Here is a 19,711-nt window from a genome sequence, read left to right on the forward strand (position 1 = left end):
TTTATAACACTACTAATATCACTGTCATCGGCGTAAATAGTTTTGAAGAAAATTATAAAAAAACTCGAATCGTAGCTGGAAAAATTTCGGATTAAGTCAATTTTTTTAAATATTCTTATTTTTACTCACTTTTATCCCAACTACTTGGGTTCGTTACATATCCTAAATTTCCAGTTGACACGATCTCACCATCATCTACGCACACATCAACTATCCTTTTATCGCATTTCATCCACTCACATTTAATTCTTTATATTGCATTAAAACATTGTAAAAGATCATAGCATTTTTTTTTAAATAATTATGGCCTCACTGTATGAAATTGAATATAAATTGAGATTTAATAAGAAAATACAATTTTATATATTTTTCAATAGTATACTTTATGATATACTTTTATATCTAGTGTAAAATGATATAAGATTGAGGAAATTATACATTTGCTTAAACCTTTAGTATATTATTAAGTACATTTAAAAAATTGATCATATATCTCAAAGAAGAATAAATAAAAATTGTATTTAATTAATTTTAATATTCATGTAAGTGATTGTATTGAAAATTTAATGGCGTCACAAAATTTTAATTTTAGTAATAACCTTAAATTTATTTAAATTATATTATTGTAAATAGTACAATATTAAAAATAAAATTTTAAGTTAATAATATTTTTTACATAAAATTATATCTTCATCAAATAATTCTAGTAGTCTTACGCAATCTATATACACGGAAACGGTCAAAATAGTTAATAAGTTAAATAGTTAAAAAGGTACAAAAATTAATTACTCTACCAATTATATCATACTGAAATATATAAAGTATACCTCCAAAAAAATGATCTAATGAATCTGGAATGAATGTTTCACCAGTTTCTAAATTAAATTCGAAGCCTAGTTTGGTAAAAAATTTGTAATCATAATCTCTATTTCACTTAATATAGTTTCACTGTCAAAATTATACAATTCTATATTTTCTCCGTTAAATTTTACATTGTTATATATTACGTACAATTTGTTCGTTAACACAATCACATTACCACACTCCAATGTACAATACAATTCAATGTTAAAATCTATTTTTACTTCAATGTGTTTCATTATCTTTTCTATTTTATGTAGTATAGTTTTATTGTATGTCAAATATTGGCGTAAAGGAAAAAAATCATTTAATTTGCCTTGTAAATTTTGAAACTCGTCAAATACTAATTTTAAAATTATACTGTACTTTACACCATTGATCCATGGATACGTATGCAGTTTATCTATAGTATACAGGGCTCCTTGTATTTTTTTTGTAAATAAAATTATGTTGGAAATAATTTCTAATAGTTTTACAGTGCAATTGTAGCCATGTAATTTATAAATTTCATTATTCATTATTTGTTCACAGAATATTCGTTGACAGTTGACAGCAGTTACAATGTCCAATAAAATATTCGCGTATGTGCAACCAAGGAATACAGTCATGGCTCGTATTTTTGAATTACATGTTTTTGGTGTTATTGGCTCTTCAATGATACTGGAAAGATCTTTACTTCGATTTAAGTAAGTTACATTTTTGATATATTTTAAATTTTTCCATCCAACACATTTAAAAAGATTATTCATAATACGAGTATTTTCTACTGTATTTGTTGTTGATTCAGTACATAAAACGACACAAAATAATAACAAACACTTTGAAACAACCATCATAGATGTCATTCTTTTGGAATTAGATAATTAGTGTTAATGATATAATGATAATACTTATATTGGTAAATTTTTTATAAGTTGTTCTATAAAGTCTGATTCCTAATATATTTTTTACTTATAAAAGAAACACCAAGTGGTAATTGAAAAAAAAATGTTTAGTATTTGAAATATCCTTTTTATAATTTTATAAATACCTATTTATAACAAAGTAAAATATGAAGTATAAATTAATTCACATGATTATAAAAACATATCCTATAACATTATAGCTTAGTATTTTGATTTTTTTTTATGACCCTAAAATATAAAATGCAAATGTGTTCAAAATAATCTTATCATATAATAAAACATTTAAACATTATCCAATGCTGAAAAAACTACTTAACGATGTACGATTTTCAAATTTTTTTTTAATAAAATAGCTCGACCACGTTATTTCAGGAAAAATAATCGCAAAGATGAGAAAATTATTTTTAGCACACCGTCATCGTTTAAAAATTTTATAAAAAAGCTCATTGCCGCCATCGCTCCATAAAGGTGAGAAAAAAAATTTAGAATATTTAAGTTTAAATAATTTCAACAAAAGATGTGTTACGGAAAATGGTAAATTCTACTGAACTATACAGCTGATTTTGAAGACACATATTTTAGTTAATTAAAAAGTAATTTACCTTTTTAAAGAAAATCATAAACTACTGGATTCGTAGCTGGAGATGATTTTGATTCATTGTTTGCTTCTAAAGATATGTACATAGAAAATGATTTCAGTATTTAAATATTTTTGTTCTTTATTTACTGTTTTTAATTAAGAAAAACATAAATTTAAATTAAAAAATGTAATCTCATTGGTATTTGAAGTTCTTTTAATAATAATGTTCGTTGTAATTTTGTTGTTATAAACAAAGATCAATCTTACAACTGATATCACTGTCATTTTCGTGAATAGTCTTACTATTGATGTATTGCTACTTGAATGTAATGAGTTCTAATTATTATTAAAACTTCTAATAATCTAAATTAACAGTAAACATCCTTATCTCTGTTATACTTATTCTTTGTTCTATTTTTGTCAACCGCCCAACACTCTGAACCATGATTTATAGCTGGTCTCGCTACAGTCTTCTAAAATTTATTATTCCGTCTCATTAAAATTTTTATATCGCATAAAACAACAGACGCTTCTCTGCATTTCACCCTTCCACACTTTATCCTGTGTTTAAATAATCACCACCGTTCTTTTGCATAACTGATACTAATTACTTAAAACTTTCCACCTCACCTATCACGTTCTCGCTTATTGTGACAGACCTCCTCATTTTACTTACCATGTTCTTCTCTCATACTTTTTTTGCACTAATAAAATCTACCAATCATTCGTTCAATGAAATATCCTTTATTGTCTCTCTTGGATACTTCTCATTCAAAAATTTTCCTAAATAATTTTTCCACCTTGTTTCACATAATCATTACTCGTTAGTACTTTTATATCATCGCATTATATACACTATTCATTTTGATTATTTTTATACCATTTTCCTGTTACTTTTGCAAGTGTATAGACTTCTTTTTCACCTCCCTTTGTTCCTAGCTTATCACACAATTCATCATACCTTTTAAATTTAAATTTTGTACACAATCGTTTATACTGCATCCAATCATCTCATCCTTTGATCATAATCTATACTTTGAACTGTTTTTACATACTATCTATGATTTCTTGAATATCCTCATCCCACCACCATGTATTCTTGTTTCTAAACATTCTACTCCTATGATCTGACCAACTATCTCTTTTGCAGTATTCTTTACACAACTAACAAATCTATTCCACACATTATTTATATCATCCTCATTATTTCACACCATCCTCTCATTTATTGACTTTAAAAACCCTTTTTTATTTTCCTCTTTCAATTTCTACCACCAAATCCTAAATTTTACCCTTCTGTGTTCTTTTTGTCTTTGTATACTCTCTTCCCACTACACTATAACTCCATTAGAATATGTCAATGTTGTGCAGTTACACTCTCTCAAGGATTCCTTCTATGGCCTCATTGTTTTTACTGAAACTATAGCATCCATATATTATTTACTACTCGCGTTACACTCTCTCTTCCAAATAAAATAGTCAATCTGTATCTATTACTCCCACTCTTTTAAGTTGTATGATGTTCTTCCCTCTTTCTGAAATAAGTATTAACCACGGAAAGATCAGACGATACTGCAAAATCCTTTATTATTTTTCTAGCTTCATTATTCCCACTGAAACCACAACCTTCTTGTATTCTTTCACATCTTCTTCTCTCATTACCTACATATCCATTCATATCTCAACCTATCCAACCATAACCCGACCAGGTATTTTTTGCATCACCTAATCCATCTCTCTCCTAAACACTTCCTAGTCTAATTCATCACATTAAACTTGTGGTGCATAGGCACTTACTGCAATCAACAATTTTTCTTCGAATATTAATTTTACGACTATAATTCTGTCATTTTTTCTAACTATTTCTACTACTTTTCTTAAATTTATTATTCATTATATTTCCAATACCATTCTTTGTTTTTGTCTTACTTGAATATATATGTAACTCTCATCTATTTCCCTTGCATTCTCTCCCATTCGACTTAATTTCCTGCATACAACAAATATTAACTTTTCTCCTCATCAATATTAATTGTCTAATTCTAGTAGTTAATGTTCTGTCATTCCACGTACTAATTCTTACCATATATCTATCATTCATCCTTATACACGAGTCCAGTCTAGAGTTCAAGATTGATGTCCCTACACCGTTGAAATTACAAGGGTTGGGTAGTCTTGTACACATGACTGGTGAAGCAGCTACCACACAAGTTTTCCGACTGGTATGAAACACTTTGTTCCTTAGACATTCTCCGTTTTTAACTACTTTACTTCCTCTCACCTGTTGCCCCCGCGTTCATCGAGGTGGGACAATCCGCCTAAGTTTTGTTCAGGACTTCTCATACTTTTTGACAAAAATTTAACGCCGGCTATCGATCTGATGCAACCTCGTTAGTCACCTCTTATGACTGACAGAGGGGCTGTGGAAGTATTATTATCCCCATTCCACAAGGGGAAAAAACTTAAATTTCATTAATTTTAATATTAATGGGATTGACGGTGCTAAAAATTTAGTGGCTTTATACATTTTTAATTTTACTAATAGCTTTAAATTAATTATATTATTGGAAATATTGCAATATTAAAAATAAAATTTTGAGTGATTTAAATTTTTAAAATAAATTCATGTCCTCATAAAAGAAATCTTGTACTGTTTACCAATCCATACACACTAAAACTGTCAAAATGATTAATTATTTAAATAGTAATAAAGTAAATTATGTTATCAGTTTATTCTAAAATCCAAAACCTTTATTTTATAACAAAAATAAATTATTTCATTAATGATATCACATTAAAACATAAAAATAAACTTGCAATAAGATGAACTAAAGAATGTGGGATGAATTGTGTACGATTACAGTATTTTTATTCAAATAATTTTTGCCTCGCTGTACAAAATAACGTGAAATTGTGTATATATTGATATTTAATAAAGGAGCATAATTTGTATTTATTTTTTAAAACTTTTATATCTAGTGTAGAATGAAATAGGATAGGGAATATCATACATATATTTAAATTTTTAGTATATTATTAGGTATAATCAAATAAATAAGTAATTATTTCCCTCAAACGAGACTAAATCAAAAATGTACATGTGAATAAATATTGAAAACAAATTTATTCATAGAAAATTTTTAATAAATCTACTTTAATTCCACTGATTATTGATAAATTCATTTATAGGAGTAATTTTATGATTAAAAATTATTTTAATATATCACTTATGACTTACTCATATTAAGGCAAGATTAAGGAAAGAGACTTAAATTTAATTAATTTTAATATTATTGTTTGTGATTATTTAGTAATATAATTATATTTATATATAAACAGTCAAAATAGTTTATTCTAAAATCCAAAACCTTTATTTTATAGCAACAATAAATGATTTCATTAACTATATCATATTAAAATATAAAAAAATACCTGTAAAAAGATGAATCAATGAATTTGGAATGAAAGTTTCTCGGTTGTATAAATCAAATTTAAATCCAAGTTTGGTAAAATTTTCTAAAATAAACATCTCGATTCCATTTAATATAATTTCACTGTCGCTATAATAAATTGCTATATTTTCTCCGTTCAAGTCTGTATTTTTATATAGGGTGTTCAAATTATTTGTTAACACAAATATATTATCACTTTCTAATGTACGAAATTGTCGGGTATTACACAGTATTTTCATTTTAATATTTTCCATTTCAAACAATATAGTACATAATATAGATTTATTATATACCAAATCATCATGCGAAGGACTCCATTTATCTATTTGGCTTTGTAATTTTTGGAAATCTTCAGATATAAAGTTCAAAATTATATAAGACTTATCGCTCAATTTCCATGGGTATCTATGCAAACTGTCTATTGCATACAGTGCTCCTTGTATTTTTTTTGTAAATAAAGTAAAATTTGTCATAATTTCTAATAATTTTAAAGTGCAATTATAGCCTTGTGTTNTTTATTATTTCTAATAATTTTACAGTGCAATTATAGCCTTGTGTTTTATTAAATTCATTGCTCATTATTTCGTCACAGAATATTCGTTGATAGTTGACAGCACTCATTATGTCCATTAAAATACTTATGTAAATGCAACCTAGAAAAACAGTTGCGATTCATATTTTTTTATTACAATCACATGGTGTTATTGGCTGTTGAATTATACTCGGAAGAACATAGTTTTTCCATAAATAAGTTACATTTTTGACACGTTTTAAATTTTTCCAACCAATACATTTAAAAAGATTATTCACAATACGAGTATTTTTTATTTAATTATTTTCCAATTCGATACATAAGATGATATAAAATAATAAAAAGCACTTTAAAACTATTTTTAAAGATGTCATTTTTTAAAAATTTTAATACTATTAAATGATGATAATAATTATTATGGTTATTTCTACATAAAATTCAATACAATTCTGATTTCTGAGTATAGTTTTTACACATAAGAGCAACAATAAATAGTATATGAAAATAATGATTTTTAATTAAAAAAATTGTATCGATAAGATTAATATGTAGTTAGAAAAATTTATAATTACTATTTATAGTAAATTTATCAAAGTAGAATAATATTTTGTTACATTTTTACCGTAATAGATAACTTAAATTGAAGTAATATTAATAATTTCCTAGTAACTTTTGGTGTTTGAAAAAATTTTGCAATTGAAATATATAGAAGTTAATTAATTTTAATGATTTACTTTAACTAAATGAATCAATCAAAACAAAGTTGTTTAAAAGATTTACTCAATTGAGCGTGTAATAAAATTTGATTATAATTGTAAAAAACATGGTTAATTCAGTAGAAACTAACAATCATTTTTTTTAGAAATGATTTATATAGCAACATGTTACCAACAAATTTGGAATATCATAGTCTAATAGTAGTACACACAAATACAGTAAAAAATTGATTAAATTACAAAGTAAAATACTTTAATTTTGTAGTTGAAACCTATCATAACAAATTATCGTATCAAACTTGATTCGTCAATAAATACTTTGAATACATTAGAAATTAATGATTTTAATTGTCTGTATGGAGAACATGGGATACAAACTATTTGATTGATTAATTAGAATTTTTTTCAATTTTCGAGGGTAGTATCTTTAACTAATTGTAATCATTTGACGTATCGTTGAAAAATGTAGGCAAGTTAGAGCAGAGAACATAAATGATAGTCACAAAAAAATACCTTCTCAGCTTTGCATCGAAGCTAAAACCTAAAATATAGTAAAATAATTTTAATATGAATAAGAAATTTCTTCTCGCAAGGGGCGACTACAGTGATGGGATCCTTGATCTTTTTTGAAAGTTTTTAGTTACTGATATCTTACATAGAATCTTGATGATAAGAGTAAAGCATTGCGATTTTAATCGTAATAATTAGAGATTTAATTAAGGCTGATAAGAAGTAATAGAGTAAAAGTGATTAATTTCATTTATGATAATAATGCTGGTCCACAATAAAACATCTTACAATATAAATTAATAATTCCAAGTATGATACTTTTTTTTATTTATTTATTTATTTATTAATGGTTATACGCCCAAATTAGGCTCAGAACAGTTTACATAATCAATACAGGTAAGATAACAGATAAGAAATCAGAATTACAAATTTAAATCAGTTCATACAGAAGTTATTATACAATTATTGATAAACAAGAAATTTAGAAATAAAAAACGACATAAATTTATACTAAATCAATTAATTACATAAACATCTACAATTTCATTAATGATTTTAACCTGGCTAAGTTATCATAAAAAAAATCAAAATTATTTATCAAGTTGCCTAAAGTTAACATTCTGTTGATCGGTGCGAAAAGACTGTAGTTTTGGCGGTAAGTTGATGTATAGAACGTTTGTGACACACGAGCATTAGTTTGAGGGACGTTTATAGGTATTTGTCCAAGTAACTCGGGACATATGAATGAAGAATTAAGTAGTTTGTGTAACCAAGCTGCATTGTTAGGAACATGACTGAACTATTAACGAACTCCTATTCATACATAGGCGACAAGAGGAAAGCCGTTCAGTCAGTTGATTTTTTAAGGATAATTATCTGATTTGTTTGTAGAGGAAGGTGCAGGGAGTGAAGGGAGAGGGAGGACTAGGAACAAATAAGCTAAAATAAAATTATAAACTCAAGTATCATGCAATTAAAAGTAATACATTTTGTACAGTGTGCAAGCTAGCTAACTCCAGTGCACTAACTACCCTACCTGTGACCTTTGTTCAGTTAGTTACTTATTATACATGACTTGTGATAGTGGACTGTATATGTACTAAAGAGGTAAAGTGAGGGTGGATGTTCAGTGAAAACAAATGATTCAATGAACAAAGTAAATTTATTGCAATGAGCAAATTAAAAAAGTACTAGTTAGTACAGACTTAGATTGAAGTATATTGTATAATTATATTAACAAATTAAATTAAGTAGCTAGTAGAGATTGGGCAAAAAAAATGTACAAATGTCATTAGCGTTAACAAAATTAAATAAGGGACAAGAAATAAAATTGTTCAAGAGAGGTAATTGAAACAAAATAGATGGAAACAATTATTAACAAATTATGATTCAATAACAACAACTGGACAAGAACTTAGAGTTCAATAAACAAAGGACAGAATTAATTTTTATCTTACAATGACCAGTGGTCGATTAAATTAAAATGTAATAATAATGTAACAAGCATATAATTTCATTAAACAATAGACAGTCACTCAGATACAATATTGAGTGAGCAGCTCAACGATTTAATTATTTTAAATTATTTGGACTTATGGACTGGATTTGCTGTGTACAACAACATGAATGACTGTAAATCATGTGCGACAACAATGAGCAAATATATCTAGTTCCAAGCCAAACCACTATTATAAGTAAACATAAAAGTACTAAAAACTTAACTGCACTTTGAACTTAACTAAATTGTAAATTTAATCTTACTGGACAACTGAAACGAGGGGTTCGCACATTAACAGTCTCCTGAGAGTGGTTTAATAAAAATGATTTTATTATTACAAGCAAGCATAGAGTTAATATATCCAAAGTTTTAATACAAAATGACAATGGGCCCTATGGTCAATGTGAGCTAATGTGCGAACCACAAGGTATATAGATAACAAATATTAGATTAAAATATTGAAATTATTACCAATTAATATTATACAAATTTGATTTTGTATTGCACTACCGGTACAAACAGCTAACAATGGTGCTTACAAAAAAACAAATGACAAAAAATCTTAGTAATAACACAAGAAAGAAAAAGTATAACAGTTTTAGGTTATGAGTAACAAAATTAGTTTGACGAGAGCGAGAAAAACGCGTTTAACAAAACAAAAGTAAAAAGGCGAAGGATCTCAAGAGAGTGAATTACAAAACCATAACGGCCAAGCGTCCGATGAGTGGAGTGTTATCACCAGCTGATACACTATCAATATGACCAACTTGAGCGTCACCCGAACATACCGCCCACCATAAAGATATGCACCTTTATAATGGATAGGCAAGTAGTCAGTGGTCGAAGGACTGAAAGGATGTTGAACTGATGGTCGATGGATGTGACTTGGACAAATATGGTTGAATGAATACAGTTGATCTTGAGATTAGACTATTGTTGAAGAAGAGTGACTATTGTTGATGAAGAGTGACTATTGTTGATGAAGTTAGATAAATTGATATGGGGAGTCCGTGAGAGGTTTGTGGTCGATGTGGAGCAGGTGGGAATGATTGCCTTTGCAGATATGGCAAGGTTTTTGTTCTTTGCAGCGTACAGCCCTGTGCCCTGGTACAAGCAATATAAACAAAGGACATACTCTTTGGCGATATGGTATCTTTAGATGCCAGGGGCTAAAAGAAATGCTGTACATGTACGAAGGGGGTGGAAGGACGAACATAATGGGCACCTTTCCGTGGTCACAGTGTATTTCACCTTTTCTTGGGGTTGGTTCGACGACTCAACAGCAGTTGGAGTAGGCTGGCTTGAGACAGTACGTGTAGTAGATGAACGAATGTTGGACATTGAGCCAATTTGTCCAATACTTGGTCGGCTACACGTCGTTTGGACGAATAATCAAGACCAGCTTATCTTGAATTTGCCGATTGATATCTGCCTGCCATTGTACTATTCAAATGTTCGAATTAGATGCAAATCTACAACAAAGAGGTGTATTAGTAATGTATATTAGAATGGGCTATAGTGAACAATATGTTAATCTATGGGTAAAGGGCAAAGTTTGACAGCAGGTCTAAGTTTTTTTCCTGTTGAAGTAACGATGGTAACTACTCGAACAATCCCATCAGGACCCGGATGGAGCTGAACTATTCGCCCTAATTTCCATTCAAGAGGGCTGGTGTTTTCTCTGACCAACACCAATTATCCAATAATGACAGGCTTAGTTTCCTGCTTCCATTTTGATCTAGTTTGTAATGAGCTGATATATTCATTATGCTATCTATTCCAAAAGTGTCTGCTGTGAGACGCCATCGTTTTAGTTTGGACAACGAAACTTGTTCCAAGTATGGATCTGGCAATAAGGTTGTTGGTTCCATGTTCAAAAAATAACCAGGTGTAAGGGCTTCAAGACTAAGGGGATCTTCCGATAAAGGGCATAATGGACGAGAGTTCAAGGTGGCTTCGATGCGCACAAGTACAGAATACAGTTCTTCGTACGACAAGATATGCAAACCAATTGATCGAAGTAGTAGTGTCTTAACTGATTTCACCCCGGCTTCCCATAAGCCACCAAAGTGAGGTGATGAAGGTGAGTTGAAATGCCACGCGATGGATTTGGCTACCAAATGTTTTCCCACTGCACTACTTTACATGCATCGTGAAACTTTCTTCTAGTTTCAAGTAATTCGATTCTGTACTCACTCGCTATATTCTCCAGCGATACATCGGTTTTGCCTGTTTTAAATGCAAGTACTCGTAATTCTCTATTCTGAACGCGTTCAATCTTATTAATTAAATTAGTTTGATATGGATTCCAGATAACAGCCATATTCTAATATGGAACGAACTAGAGAAAAGTATAATATTTTTAAACAATTTGGATTTTTGAATTCTGAACAATTATGCCTAATAAAACCGAAAACTCGAAAAGCTTTGTTACACATCAAAGTAATGTAATTGTCAAAAGATAAATCATCTGTTAGTAAGATACCTAGGTCTCTTATCTGAGTTACAATCAATAATTTTGAACTATTTATTTTTGATAAACAAATTTGTTGGTAACATGTTGCTATATAAATCATTTCTAAAATAAAAAGTTCAAAATAATTTTTAAAATAAGCTTAAAACAATAATGATCGAAAAGTACTAGTATTATTGTGCAAAAAGCGTCAGGCGCTCAATATACAAAAAATATGGCATAAAGCACCCACGCTTTTTTTCACAATAATACTAGTACTTTTCGTTCATTATTGTTTTAAGCTTATTTTAAAAATTATTTTAAAAATTATTTTGAACTTTTTAGTTCGATGTGCTTTAAAAGCGTGTTTTTTTAAACTATATTTATTTTTCACATTTTAGTTTCATGTTATGATAGTAGTTAATATCAATATCATGGTTATAACGGGTAACGGGAAATCAGGGTTCGATTCTGGAGAGGGAGTCTAAGAAACGGCTACCACATCCAAGAAAAGCAGCAGGCGCGCAACGTGGAGGTAGTGACGAAAAATGACGACACGAGAATCATTCCCCGTAATCGGAATGAATACACTACATATCACTTAATGAGAATAAAGTGTATTAATATATAAGTTTTAAGAGTAATTAGAATATATATATATATACATGTAAAGACACATAAATACGTTAACATATCATGCACGAGATATAGCCGTGTTTTGTGGGCGGTCGTGGCGGGAGGAACGTTATACACGAGGTATACACGGCGGCAGCGGCGTCGGCTGTAGAGATATATAAATGAATATTAACATATACGTATATATAAATATTAATATATATACATGCATATATATATTAATATTAGCGGTGGCGGTAAGAATATATGATCTTCGCATATTATTGCGTCACTTTCGCTGGCGTCGACGACGCGATGTCCGGCGTGATCCTCGGGCGTCAAAAGGTTAGCAGCGTAGATGACGACAGTACACGAGTGAACTACGAAATCATTAACGGCGGGACGTCGTCGGCCGTGCGGCACTTGCTGGACTTTGCACCGCGGCGTATAACGCGCGTTGTTGGTCAGACAAATACTCATAAAATAGGGCGACGGCTGATAAAGGTGGCCTGAGTCGTGGCGCATCGTATATAACGAAACGACACGGGGCCGTGTCAATCACAATTAAAATTTGTTATACATATATATAATTGATGACACGTGCGCGTCTACGGGTTAGAAAATATTGTTGTCTACGAGTGGTGAACGGGGTGGGGCGAATACGTTACGACAGTCTAGTCTCAAGGTCATACACGACGGGATACGCGACATAATAACACGTGCCGCGTGGAGTTACAAACTTACAAACAAACTACAAACATACATGTGAAACTAATATAAGCGTGTTAAAAAATGATTGTTAGTTTCTCTTGAATTAACAATTGTTTTTACAATTATAATCAAATTTTATTACACGCTCAATTGAGTAAATCTTTTGAACAACTTTGTTTTGATTGATTCATTTAGTTAAAGTAAATCATTAAAATTAATTAAATTCTGAATATTTCTATTGTAGAATCTTTTTAAACACCAAAAGTTACTAGGAAATTATTAATATTACTTCAATTTAAGTTATCTATTACGGTAAAAATGTAACAAAATAGTATTCTACTTTGATAAATTTACTATAAATAGTAATTATAAATTTTCCTAACTGCATATTAATCTAAACGATACAATTTTTTTAATTCTCATAAAATTTTCTATTTAATGATGGCAATTTTAAACTTGCAATTGAGCTAAAAGTTACAGCAACATATTTAATTTTTTTTTACGATAAACTTTTACAAAAACTTTTCATCAACTTTAAAAGACCAAAAAAATAGGTTAAAAATGAAATTTTGGACTGATTATTTTTAATATAATAAAAATCAAAATCAGTAATAATTTGAAAACAAATTTTTTTTCTTTTAATTATTATTTTATATGTAATTAGTAATAATATAAAAAATTAGAAGTAATAGACAAAATCTAATTGAAGATTTGAAAAACGCGCGAAAGTGGATTTAGAAAAGTATATTTTTGCTTCTGATGAAAGTTTTTTGTAGTCTAGTGTATTTATTCATAAGTAACAAAAATTTTTTATTAAAAAGTATTGCATCAATACCTTTAAATTTTTATACACGTTAAAAGTAAAGGAATATACAACTACTTTGTTATTTTTATTATTTCTCTTTATAAATTGTAATACTAAATTATTGAATATCATACTAAATTTCAAATTAAAATTAAATTTCATATTTTAATTTCATACCAAATTTTATTACTATAATTATTGTATATTCATATATTATAATTATAAATCGGGATAAAATTAAGGGAATAAGAGTTATGGTTGCTTTTTAAATAATCTACCAATCTCTTAAAATTAAACACTATCTACAGATTTACATCGAAGCGTTTCTAATGATAGTGATTTTAATCACTGTCAGATATCATCTATACTTGTCCCATCTATGCCTCGTCCACACTGTGCCGCGACCCCACTGTGCTACCCTTTTTTTTTAATAGATGCATAATGTTCTTACCTATCACTTGATATATTTTTTTTATAAATTAGACCCTTTACCTGCCCACAGGGGGGGATTCAAAATGACAACTTTTTCAACTTAACTTTTTAAAGTGTTAAAATTCTCGATCATATATTTTACATTTTTAACTTTAAAATGCTATAACTTTTTGAAAAATGTATGGATCAATACAATTTTATTATGAGAAATAATATTTATATCCTTTTTTCATTCGACTTACTTTTTTTTAATATTGGACCATTTCCCTTAATATAGGGGGGTTTAAATCTTAAAAATGTGTAGAACTTTTTTAACTTAACTTTTGTAAGTGTTTCAGAAATACTAACACTTTTATATATATCTAAATTAAAGCTAATGTAATATACTTTATTATGAAAAAAAATATATATCATGGTAAAAACAGACATCAAAGTTATTAAATAAAATACGATTTTTGTAAAAAAAATCTTTTTTATATTCTTATCTTTATAATACTATAACTTTTTTAAAAATATATGGATCATTATATTTATTTTTGAGATAATTACTATTATATATTATATATATATTTATAAATTATTAATATATATAAATTTATTTATTCATATATTACACTTCTAAATCATAAAACTTGTAATCAGAATATAAATAATGAAATGAGAGATCCTGTACCTTTTGGAATAACATATTAATTTTTTAAATTAAACACTATCAACAGATTTGCATCGATGCGTTCTTTACGAGAGTGATTTTAATCACTGTCAGATATCACATATCTGTGATATGCTGGACCCAACTATGCCACGACTTCACTGTACTGGGGTTTTTTTTTTTTACTTAATTCCGTGTTGTTGTCCAACTGAGAATTAAAAAAAAAAGTGACTACCAAAAAAATATATGTCCCAAAATCGTATATATATAAATTTTGATGACCGCAACTGGATTTCCTGCTTATCACAACATATCATTTATCTATTTACGAGCGATCCTATATTAATTTCCTCTACTACAATAATTCAATCAACTATAGTATCTTCATCAATTAACATCCACTAACCTTTATCTGACAATGATGACACGTTTTAATAGTAATCCTAACTGTTCTTTTTTCAATATTCTTCAATGGAACGTAAGAAGTTTATCCCCTAGAATGCATGATCTTTCTTTTCTTCTCTCTAACAATAAATATTTTTTCCTCTCCTTTCTGAAAGTTAGCTCCTTACTAACAAACGTGTTTCTTTTCCAAAGTTCAACATTAATCGCTCTGAACGTATCGACGGTTTTGGCGGCGTACCCATCGCCTCCCATCATATTATCCACATAAACCTTATTTCTATAGATCCTGTATTAAAAATCTTGCTTCTTAATCATTCCATATATCTTGTCGGTATCGAGGCGTTTACCAATTTACCTAACCCATTGTCATTTGTTCTATTTACATTCGAGCGAAAATTTTTATTTTTGAGGGTAATGTCTTTGGAGTGGATAGTGGAAGAAGACGCCGTAGAGGCGTTGACCACTATCCTCTCGAAAGAGGGGGTCGCTGCGCCCGCTGGGTCAGTGANATACTTTATTATGAAAAAAAATATATATCATGGTAAAAACAGACATCAAAGTTATTAAATAAAATACGATTTTTGTAAAAAAAATCTTTTTTATATTCTTATCTTTATAATACTATAACTTTTTTAAAAATATATGGATCATTATATTTATTTTTGAGATAATTACTATTATATATTATATATATATTTATAAATTATTAATATATATAAATTTATTTATTCATATATTACACTTCTAAATCATAAAACTTGTAATCAGAATATAAATAATGAAATGAGAGATCCTGTACCTTTTGGAATAACATATTAATTTTTTAAATTAAACACTATCAACAGATTTGCATCGATGCGTTCTTTACGAGAGTGATTTTAATCACTGTCAGATATCACATATCTGTGATATGCTGGACCCAACTATGCCACGACTTCACTGTACTGGGGTTTTTTTTTTTTACTTAATTCCGTGTTGTTGTCCAACTGAGAATTAAAAAAAAAAGTGACTACCAAAAAAATATATGTCCCAAAATCGTATATATATAAATTTTGATGACCGCAACTGGATTTCCTGCTTATCACAACATATCATTTATCTATTTACGAGCGATCCTATATTAATTTCCTCTACTACAATAATTCAATCAACTATAGTATCTTCATCAATTAACATCCACTAACCTTTATCTGACAATGATGACACGTTTTAATAGTAATCCTAACTGTTCTTTTTTCAATATTCTTCAATGGAACGTAAGAAGTTTATCCCCTAGAATGCATGATCTTTCTTTTCTTCTCTCTAACAATAAATATTTTTTCCTCTCCTTTCTGAAAGTTAGCTCCTTACTAACAAACGTGTTTCTTTTCCAAAGTTCAACATTAATCGCTCTGAACGTATCGACGGTTTTGGCGGCGTACCCATCGCCTCCCATCATATTATCCACATAAACCTTATTTCTATAGATCCTGTATTAAAAATCTTGCTTCTTAATCATTCCATATATCTTGTCGGTATCGAGGCGTTTACCAATTTACCTAACCCATTGTCATTTGTTCTATTTACATTCGAGCGAAAATTTTTATTTTTGAGGGTAATGTCTTTGGAGTGGATAGTGGAAGAAGACGCCGTAGAGGCGTTGACCACTATCCTCTCGAAAGAGGGGGTCGCTGCGCCCGCTGGGTCAGTGACAGTTCAACTAGACGGTAGTGGCAAGGGCCGCTTCGCGTGGTGCGAAATGCCCATTAGGGCTGTGCAACCGTTGGTCGGGCTGACACAGCTCGGGGTAGGATTGAGCACATGCCGGTCCCGTGTCCCAAAGGACAAGGGACCGCGCTGCTATAAGTACCTCGAGAAGGGGCACGTGCAGAAGGCCTGTAGCGGTCCTGACCGGACCGGTGCGTGCTTCATGTGTAAAGAAGAGGGCCAAGGACTGTCCTAGAAAGTTGGGAGGAGTCCACCTAGGGGTTCCGTCCTCTTCGTGTTTTTGTGTTTGTGTTATTGTGAATTATATGCCAACCCACAGCGAAGTCTTACCCCCACCTCAACGTGGTGCGACCTGGGCAACGGCTTCCACTCTAGGATCCAGCTAACGGGGAAGGCCACGTCGTGTTGTGACTCAGTTCTTGATTTCGGGCTGAGTCACAATACGGTGGTGTAAGTTTTATAGCGACGTCGGTCGCCTTGAAGCCATACCTCACGGTAGTTCCAGGGCGGCCGACATTATGTCGACCGTGAAAAAAAAAAGGGTAATGTCTTCAACTAGATATGATTTGTGATCTTTTGACGTATAGTTAGGAAAAATCAGTCCTGTGAGAACTGAGAAAAAGTAGTGACCGACACAAAAAAAAAAAAAAATAAACACGTCATGATAAAATGAATACCTTCTCAGTTTCGCATCGAAGCTAAAAATCAAAATTTACTGATTATAAAATTTTAAGTTTTTGGGGTATTTCCTACATTTAATAGGAACGATATCATTTTTTTAATTTTCAAAGGCAAATGTCTTCATTAGATTTATTATTTTATAATGATTTTTTGACGTATCGTTGAAAGATTTGATCCGGTAAGATCTAAAAAAAAGTGGCAGCAGGTATCAAAAAATCACAGAGTAAAGTTAATACTTCCTCAGCTTCATATCTAAGCAAAAAGAAACTATTAAAAAATCTATATCATATATAGAATTAAAGACGAAAAAAAAAAAAAAGATTTTGCGATTTAATTTGCAAATTATAAAAACACAATTGAAAATTATTTCTAGATAAAACATAAAAAAAACAATTTAATATAATATGAATTACAAACATTGAATTTATAATACGCTATATAATAGAAAATAATTTTATGTAATATAATATTTATATTACATTAAAATGAGAATATTTTTTTTTTAATAAAATTATTATTTATTTAATGAACAATGTTTATATAAAAAATTTCGCTACTTATTTGACTGTAATATATAACTGAACATTTTAATATTGACATTTTGATATTATTGAATTCGAATTTTCATAATAATTAATATAATCTAATAAAGTTATTCTAACGTTTTATGACTTAACTTACACTAAAAAAGTAACTTAAGTGATATAACGTATCTGATTTAGGATTAAAAAATCTTAATGCTAAAAAAATATATAATTTATCAGTATCCCCAGATAGCAATTTTAAAAATTCTCTTTTATTATATAAAATAGAACAAGGGAATAATGTTATAATGACATTATTAAAAAAAAATTAATTAGAGATGTTATGAAAATGACATTTTAATGCCTACTACTAAATTTGTCTTAAAATAATAATAATTTTTTTGTATATTGTTAGTTGTTAATATGTAAAATAAAATCATTTTTAGGGCCATCCTTTATATCTTATATGGTTGTCAACTTTATTATTTAATTGACAACAAATCTATTAAAATGAATTATAAAATGTAAATGTATGATCTAATTAAGAATACAACTGATTTGTAATAATTTTAGAGATAGTAAGACAAATACTTTTAAAGTTATATAGAATTTTGACTGCGGGTGAATGATGGATGCTGGTACTTTTCTTATTCTTTATTTTTCCGTTTAATTCTAAACTATGGTTATAATAATAAAATAATAATAATATTAATAAATAATTTTTAAATATTTTTTTAGCATAAAGGGGAACTAGTTGTCATTTTAACGGGACTAAATCTGTAACATTGTTATTTTTAGAAAAAGTAATGAAAATTTGGAACGAGTTCTTTTGATAAAGATTATTTCCGACACTGTACATTAAAATTGATCAGTGTCAGTTACGTGTTGTTGTCAAATTAATAGTCATTTATCATATTAATAAAATATATAATAAGTATGCTCAGATGTAATATTATTATGTACTTAATGATATTTAGATTCAACTAAAAACTTTACTATATTTTATGTGCTTGAATATGTATGGAAAAATAATTCAAATAAATTTTATAAAATTCTGTGTATCTTTTTTAATAAGATCTTCTGTTTCAAATTCCGATTCTTCATTTATTATTGTATCACCTACTAAATCTGAAATAAAATAATTATTTCAATGTTCATTTATATTTTTAAGCTTAATTAATAAATACATTTTTTCGATTATTTATGTAAATTATATACAAATATATATCTATATTATTTTCAACCATTAGAATTATTAACACTAGTTAATAATTATAAATTAATCTGTTATTATGGGATATCAAGTCGTGTTATTGATTTTTATTTATTATTAAATTAAAGGTAACTTACAAAATGTCGTAAAAATGGCGTTTTAAGTTAAATATTTCGCTGATCTTAACCACTAACAAAATTGTACTTTAGTTTGCAGTATAGATTATACATGGGATATTACTCATTTACTTATCCTAACCAAGTAAATATTGATGTATTGTTAAATATATCCTTTAATCCCTTCCTAATTAAAAGCGTAGTCTTAATATTTGTATATAATTCTGTACAGTAATATAGGTCATTATTTTGTAAAACTGAAAATAAAGCATTTTAGTAATGTTTAGTTTAATGGTAATTTCTTGATCTATTATTACAAAATATAATATAGTCTATTATTTGTA

At 28.8% G+C, this 19,711-nt stretch overlaps 1 protein-coding gene and 1 long non-coding RNA gene across 15 annotated transcripts in view; one reads left to right on the forward strand and one right to left on the reverse strand.

The window, feature by feature from the left end:
- The window catches only part of LOC126899396 (uncharacterized), a 240,256-nt gene that overhangs the window by 144,021 nt on the left and 76,524 nt on the right, over positions 1–19,711 (reverse strand). The window lies entirely within an intron of this gene.
- LOC126899442 (uncharacterized) lies at positions 1,184–19,153 on the forward strand. 2 transcript variants are annotated; one of them, XR_007702588.1, is made up of 4 exons: positions 1,184–1,296; positions 1,393–1,547; positions 2,139–2,234; positions 18,777–19,153. It is a non-coding gene; the product is annotated as an uncharacterized LOC126899442 (long non-coding RNA). The 2 variants fall into 2 exon arrangements; XR_007702587.1 differs by having other exon boundaries at positions 18,837–19,153.

The sequence above is a fragment of the Daktulosphaira vitifoliae genome, unplaced genomic scaffold (assembly GCF_025091365.1).
Source record: "Daktulosphaira vitifoliae isolate Bord-2020 unplaced genomic scaffold, ASM2509136v1 Scaffold_2, whole genome shotgun sequence".
Classification (NCBI taxonomy): domain Eukaryota; kingdom Metazoa; phylum Arthropoda; class Insecta; order Hemiptera; family Phylloxeridae; genus Daktulosphaira; species Daktulosphaira vitifoliae.